This window comes from Protobothrops mucrosquamatus, unplaced genomic scaffold (assembly GCF_001527695.2).
Source record: "Protobothrops mucrosquamatus isolate PMUCROS unplaced genomic scaffold, P.Mucros_1.0 scaffold555, whole genome shotgun sequence".
Classification (NCBI taxonomy): domain Eukaryota; kingdom Metazoa; phylum Chordata; class Lepidosauria; order Squamata; family Viperidae; genus Protobothrops; species Protobothrops mucrosquamatus.
In genome coordinates, this window is record NW_015386858.1 from 442,855 (window position 1) to 450,307 (window position 7,453).

General features: G+C 44.6%; 1 pseudogene; it reads left to right on the forward strand.

Moving 5' to 3' along the window:
- The first annotated feature begins 3,703 nt into the window (after positions 1-3,703).
- Positions 3,704-6,993, forward strand: LOC107288517 (annotated as a pseudogene).
- Positions 6,994-7,453: the final 460 nt, after the last annotated feature.

Consider the following 7,453-nt stretch of genomic DNA (forward strand, 5'->3'; position numbering starts at 1 on the left):
GTATGGGTACTTTTTTTTTTAGAGCAAGCAACAGAATTTCATTGTTAATGTATGCCAGTGTGCTCACAGTAAAAAATGACTAGGTTATCTTATTTTAACGCATTGAATAAATGCATTTTGAGCGTGTAACAAACCTATGACCGGCCAAAGCGTTTATGGCTTCCTTCCCACTTTATCAAAAAGATGCGGCAGATATTTCTGTTTCGAATTACTGGTTTACAGTAACCTTCAGAAGAGTGGGCCTAATTCAATGTTAGCATTATGCAACGAAGTGCTGGATAGGAAATACTGTATGGGAGTTATGGTCCAAGACGAGCATTGGGCAAATATAAATGAGAAATACAGTACATGGTCGCTATTTCAGGGATCTCCCACACGATTTCCCTACCCCTCTCTAGCGCCGAGCGCGAAGAGCTCCCCCCTCCCACTGTCTTCCCCCCCAAATTCAGCCTACCCGCCGCCAGAATGTCTTTCCTGTCAACCAGCCGCTCGCTCTCTAAAGCAGCCACGACCGGCAGCCGAAACACGAACAGACTCGGCCCCGCGCCCCGTTCAAATCGACAATGGCGGCCAATCATAAAAGCGGCAGTGTAGCTCCGCCCATTTTCCCCGTCCATTGCCTGCTGGGAATTCGCTCGGGAGTCGTCGCCGCCGCGCCAGTCCTTCAACTAACTTCAATCGGCAGGATGGCGCGTAGCGTTTGAATACTAGCAGTTCTTATCTCCGATTGCAACTCTTAAATAACCGCCCTCAATACACCCGGGGTCTAACTTATTTGGGTTTCCCTACTGTGTATCACTTGAGTAAATGGCTAATAATTTTGTTTTAATTTTGTTTTTTTACAAGCCGTTAAAACTTCCCTTAGTATTTAATAGTGTTCAGTGTTTCTCAACCTTAGCAACTTTAAAATAAGCCCAGAGTGTTGATGTCCACACACCTTACCAAAGTTGAGAAGCACTGATGTATAAATACACACACATGCTTTCTTGAGACAAAGTCCCACTAAGTGCAATAGAATACATGGTATGGTATACCACTATTACGGCACTTTGAACTAGAGCAGTGTATACTTTGTTTTCTCTGATAAAGTGAGGCTGTTTTCTCAATTTAGAATCATAGGGCTAGAATGCTAAACGGTCTCATTCCATGAACCTGATCACAAGAAGTTTCAAACAAGCTCTACAGTTTTGGGGTTTAAAATGCCCACAAAATATATTTAATTGGAAATGTAGATGCATGGTGGGGTTAATGGATCTTGGCCTCCACTCTAAGTTGTAGATAGAAAAATGTGAGTTAGACAGCATCACCGATAGATGGATTCGTAGCTGGATTCGTAGCTGGCTGACCGGCCATACTCAGCATGTGGTCCTCAATGGAACTGCATCTACATGGAGGAAAGTGTGTAGTGGGGTGCCCCAGGGCTCTGTTCTGGGCCCAGTGCTCTTCAACATCTTCATCAATGATTTGGATCAGGGGAGAGATGGGGAACTCCTCAAATTTGCAGACGACACCAAGCTGGCAGGAATAGCCAACACTCCAGAAGATAGGCTTAAGATAAAGAAGGATCTTGACAGACTTGAACATTGGGCCCTATCCAACAAAATGAAATTCAATGGTGAAAAAAAGTAAGATTCTACATTTAGGCAAGAAAAACCAAATGCAAAGGTATAGTATAGGTGGTACCTTGCTCAATAGTAGCAACTGTGAGAGCGGTCTTGGAGTCCTAGTGCAGGGCTTTTCAACCAGTGGTACGGGTACCACCTGTGGTACATTGGCATCTGGCAGGTGGTACGCGACCATCCTAGAAAAGTGGTAGCGGGGGAGGGGAATGAGTTGAACCGGTGGCAGCACCGCACAAGCCTGACCGAGAGACGACTGGAGCTGCAGGGCTGTCAAGGCTCAGCGGAAGCGACAGGATCACCACCAGGCTCCAGCTGGAGCTCGGCGCTGATCCTGGTGCTTCTGCTGAGCCCAGAAGAAGCGCGGATCAGCTGGAATGTTGCAGCTCCTCCAGGGTCTTGTGATTTACATTCAGATGCTTGGCAACTGATTCATATTTATGACGGTCACAGTGTCCCAGGGTCATGTGAAGTGACCAAAATCTGCTGCAACCACCCAGCAGACGGGGGGGGAATAAAAACCAAACACCCCCCACCGCACCCCCGCTGCCAATCCTCAACAGAAATGCGCACAATGAAAACCTCGGACAGGAGGAAGAGCGCCGCCAGGTGGGCAGGCAGGTGTCTTGCTCAGCTGTGGCTTGGGGGCACTTTTTTCAGAGCCATTGTAACTTCGAACAGTCACTAAGCGACCTGTTGTAAGTCAAGGACTACCTGTACTTCATCACTTTTTTCCTTTTTTTTTTTTGGTCATCAAGTTTTTGACACCTTGCTAGGCGACTGGTGGTACTCGGATATTGCCATATCCTAAAAGTGGTTCAATGGGTGAAAAGGTTGAAAAGTCCTGTCCTAGTGGACAATCACTTAAATATGAGCCAGCAGTGTGCTGCAGCTGCCAAAAAAGCCAACACAGTGCTAGGTTGTATTAACAGACGGATAGAATCAAGATCACATGAAGTGTTAATACCAGTTTACAACGCCTTGGTAAGGCCACACTTGGAATACTGCATCCAGTTCTGGTCACCACGATATAAAAAAGATGTCGAGACTCTAGAAAGAGTACAGAGAAGAGCAACAAAGATGATCAGCGGACTGGAGGCTAAAACATAAGGAACGGTTGCTGGAATTGGGTATGTCTAGTTTAATGAAGAGAAGGATGAGGGGTGACATGATAGCAGTGTTCCAATATCTCGGGCTGCCACAGAGAAAAGGGAGTCAAGCTATTTTTCAAAGCACCTGAAGGCAGGACAAGAAGCAACAGATGGAAACTGACCAAAGAGAGAAGCAACCTAGAACTAAGGAGAAACTTCCTGACAGTTAGAACAATTAATCAGTGGAACAACCTGCTTCCAGAAGCTGTGAATGCTCCAACACTGGGAGTTTTTAAGAAGAGACTGGACAGCCATTTGTCTGAAATGGTATAGGGTTTCCTGCCTGAGCAGGGGGTTGGACTAGATGACCTCCAAGGTCCCTTTCAAAGTTATTATTATTATTGTTGTCATTGTTGTTGTATGTTGTCAAATAAACCACTGATTTCAGTGAGGTATCCTCCCTGGTAAATATAGCCATGTAATTAACAAAAGCCTGGCCTACATAGCAGAAGGAAATCTAACTAACTTATGACCACAGTTGAGCCCAAAATTTCTGTTGTTAAGTGAGACATTTGTTAAGTGAGTTTTGCCCCATTTTATGACCTTTCTTGCCTTGCTTGTTAAGTGAATCATTGCAGTTGATAAATTAGTAACATGGTTAAGTGAATCTGGCTTCCCCATTGACTTTGTTTGACAGAAGGTCGCAAGAGGGGATCACATATGTCATGGGTGTTATGTTTACCTTATATGCAGCTCTATCATTCATCTCTAATGTATTTGTTTCCTGTGTCACATTGCTGCTCTATGATCCATCTCTATTGTTCCTGTGATGCATTTTCTCTTTTGCACAGTAATGGCTTGTATTGTATTTACTTACTCCATATAAGACAAGGTGTCAGAAGCATCTGAATCTGCGCTGTCTCTACATATTTGATGCCAGTCTAGCACTTGCGGTTTTGTCCTGGAAACTGAGCATTTGAGGCGAGCAGCATCATGGCAGCTGCTAACAGCATACCACTGCCTGAGGCAATGAGGGTAAGTGGAAATTGCAGCAGTAACTGGGACTTCAGAGCAGAGTTTGAGGATTACTTCCTAGCCACAGGCTTAAATGACAAACCGTCAGCAGTGCAAGCAGCCACACTGAGTAGATTGATGTGCAGCGAATGTCTCCATGTTTACAAGCATAATTTAACCCTTACAGAGGAGCAAAAGAGTGATATTAAAGCCATCCTAGATGGCTTAGAACAGGAGTCCCCAACCTCTGGTCCGTGGACCAGTACCGGGCCACGGCATGCCAGCAACCGGCCTGCACAAATAAGCAAAACCCCATCCGCGGGATGTAGGCAGCATACAAAACCACGCCCTCTCTGGTCCACAGAAAAACCTCCATGGAACCAGTCCCTGGTGCCCAAAAGATTGGGGACCTCTGCCTTAGAAGTCTTTTTCATTTTTCTAAAAATGTCATATATTAAAGATATATATTTGGCAGTTGTAAGCAAGAAGAAGGTGAAGCAATAGACAGTTTTGTCACATGCCTAAGAGAAAAAGCTGCAAGCTGTGATTATGGCTCTCTGAGAGATAAATTTATTTGTGATAAAATAGTTCTGGATATTGCTAGTGAAAGCACATCCCGTCACTTTATGAGGGAGCGTACTTTAAGTTTAAAAGCAATTGAGATATGTTGTACCACAGAACTTACTGACAAATGGATGAGAGCTTTGGAGCAGGATAAACAGATTGACAGTGTCAATGCAGCCTCCAAACAACAGCTAAGCACATGCGTCAGCACAAAATTAATCTACACAACTCACCTGGGAGCAACCCAGTATCATGCAAGTACTGTGGCAGTGGGCATGTACGAGAGAAACAGCAGTGTCCTGCATATGGGAAAATCTGCAGGGCATGTGGGAAACCAAATCATTTTGCAGGAGTGTGTCTCTCAAATAAAATGGAAGGAAGGAAGCTGCACACAACTGAGCAAATGTAAGATCCCGAGGATGCACACTTGCTTACCACTGATGTGGTTTACATAAAGGAATGCATTGATGCCGTAAACTCTAAGGGCAAAAAATGGTTCATAAATCTCAGATTAAACAGTATAATTCAAACCTGCCAGCTGGACTCAGTACAACATGTGATGTCATGAGTTTAAATGACAAAATGAAACTGACACCACGCTCCTATCTAGTGGACAATAGAGATGAAATTCTCTATTGTCGCAATTGTATGGATCTGTGTCTGGCTGAGAAGCCTGACTCACAACCTGACTCTCCATATCCTGCAGACAGGCCAGACTCACCTGTGAAAAACGGTCATAAGTTACTTTTTTCAGTGCTGTTGTCACTAAATGAACTGTTGTTAAGTAAGGGACTACCTGTACATGGGTATATATATGAGCCAGTTTGGCATAATGGCTAGGGTGTTGGCCTAGAAACCAGAAATAAGTTCTCCTTCTGCGTTGACTGAACGACTTTGGGCCAGTCACCCTTACAAGATGGTTGTTGTGCGGAAAATAGGAGGAGTATCATATATGCTTGCTGCCTTGAATTACTCATGAAGTAATAAAGGCAGGATAAAAATCTACTAAATACAGTAGTCCTCAACGTACGACCACAATTGAGCCCAAAATTTCTGTTGTTAAGTGAAACATTTGCTAAGTGAGTTTTGCCCCATTTACGACTTTTCTTGCCACAGTTGTTAAGTGAATCACTGCAATTGGTAAGTTAGTAACCCAGTTGTTAAATGAATCTGACTTCCCCATTGACTTTGCTTGTGAGAAGGTCGCAAAAGGTGATCACACTAAATATCAATCAGTTGCCAATTCACAAATCATGTGGTCATAAGTAACTTTGTAACTTTGAACAGTCACTAAACTTAACTGTTGTAAGTCAAGGACTATCTATAAATAAAACGAGTCTATATAGTGAGACCTCAATTTTGAATAAAACATAATACCAGACTTTCCAACCTAGTGCCTTTCAAGTATGTTGAAACTTGTTCTCCCACCACTCAAGCAAGCATGGCCATTGCAATTTCTGCTGCATTACATTAGGGAAGTCTGGAATATAGCATTGGATCCGTTCAGACTAATTCGGGAAGGAGGTATGGCTCCATTCGCTTGTAGCTTGTTTTACAGCTGCTCTCTAAAGTAAACCTGTCTCCTTTATTCTTTCCTAAGAATTAGAACAGGGGTAGTCAACCTTGGCTCTTTTATGACTCGTGGACTTCAACTCCCAGAATTCCTGAGCCAGCTAAGCTAAGCTGGCTCAGGAATTCTGGGAGTTGAAGTCCACGAGTCATAAAAGAGCCAAGGTTGACTACCCCTGAATTAGAACGTCTTTGCAGAAGGACAGGCACGCGCTCCATACACCCAACGACAATCTTCGCAAAGGCTTGAACAGGCGAGCCGAACCTCGAATTCTCGAACGCTCAAGTGACGGCGTGCGAGGCGTCCATTGATATCGCAGCAACCACTAGGAGACGGGGAAACGGCACTGCGCACGCGTAGTTCGTTTCCCGCGGTTTTCCTCGGCGGTTGACTTAGCACGGGAGCGGCTCATCGAGGACGGGAGACCGCGATGGCTGCTTCCTCCGATGGAGGTAAGCCGCTACTGCCCGTCACTCATGTCATCTTTGACCTGGATGGCACCCTCATAAACACCGAGGATATCTTTAACGTCATCATGAAAGAACTCTGTAGCCGCTATGGGAAGACGTACACTTGGAAGGAAAGGTCCCAGATTATGGGGATGAAAGAAGTGAACGCCTTGGAGGTTCTCCGAAAGCTCTTCGACCTGCCTTTAACCGTTGAAGAAATCCTACGCGAAACCGCCCAAAAGAAACGAGAACAGTATCCCACCTCTGCCTTAATGCCCGGGGTGGACAAGCTGGTCCGCCACCTGCACGGGCACAAGATCCCCATTGCCGTCGCCACCAGCTCCATTCGCGAAGCGTTTGAGATGAAAACGGGGCAGCTTAAGCCCTTTTTCGGCTCGTTCCATCACATTGTGATGGGAGATGACCCCGAGGTAAAAAACGGCAAGCCGCAACCCGATATATTTTTGGTGGCCGCAAAGAGGTTCGAACCGCCGGTACCTCCGGCAAAGTGCCTTGTGTTTGAAGACGCCCCCAATGGAGTCAAAGCGGCCCTTGCTGCCGGCATGCAAGTAGTCATGGTCCCCGACGGCGGTTTGCCAAAAGAACTGACGAAAGAAGCCACCCGTGTCCTACAATCAATGAATGATTTCAAGCCAGAAATGTTTGGCTTGCCGAAGTTTGATTGACATTTGCTGAATCTTACGGATTCAGGTTTTCCGACTGGAGAACATTCTTTAATATTAAAAGCATTCCAAAAATTCCTAAGTGGTACTATAACAGCATGCTCTATTCCTGGATAATTCACTTATTGAAATCCATCACTGCTAGGTGAAAAAAGATGAGTTATATTGTATTTATTATTCCTATGTTGCTAACAAATACCCTGCTAAGGAATAAACTGGTGCCTTGCATGGGAGTGTATGTAACTTACTCAGCAGTTTTCTATGCAAAATAATATATTTGCTTGCTATTCATTACAACATTCTATATTCCTAGCTGGGGAATGCTGCAATCTTGTCTCCAATTGATATCCTATCCTCCCAAAACAAGATGTAGTCCATCTACTTACTGCTCACATTAATTTGTTTCCAATATGATTAACCATGGCCTGTTAACTATAACATATTGCATGAGTCACAATTGTTC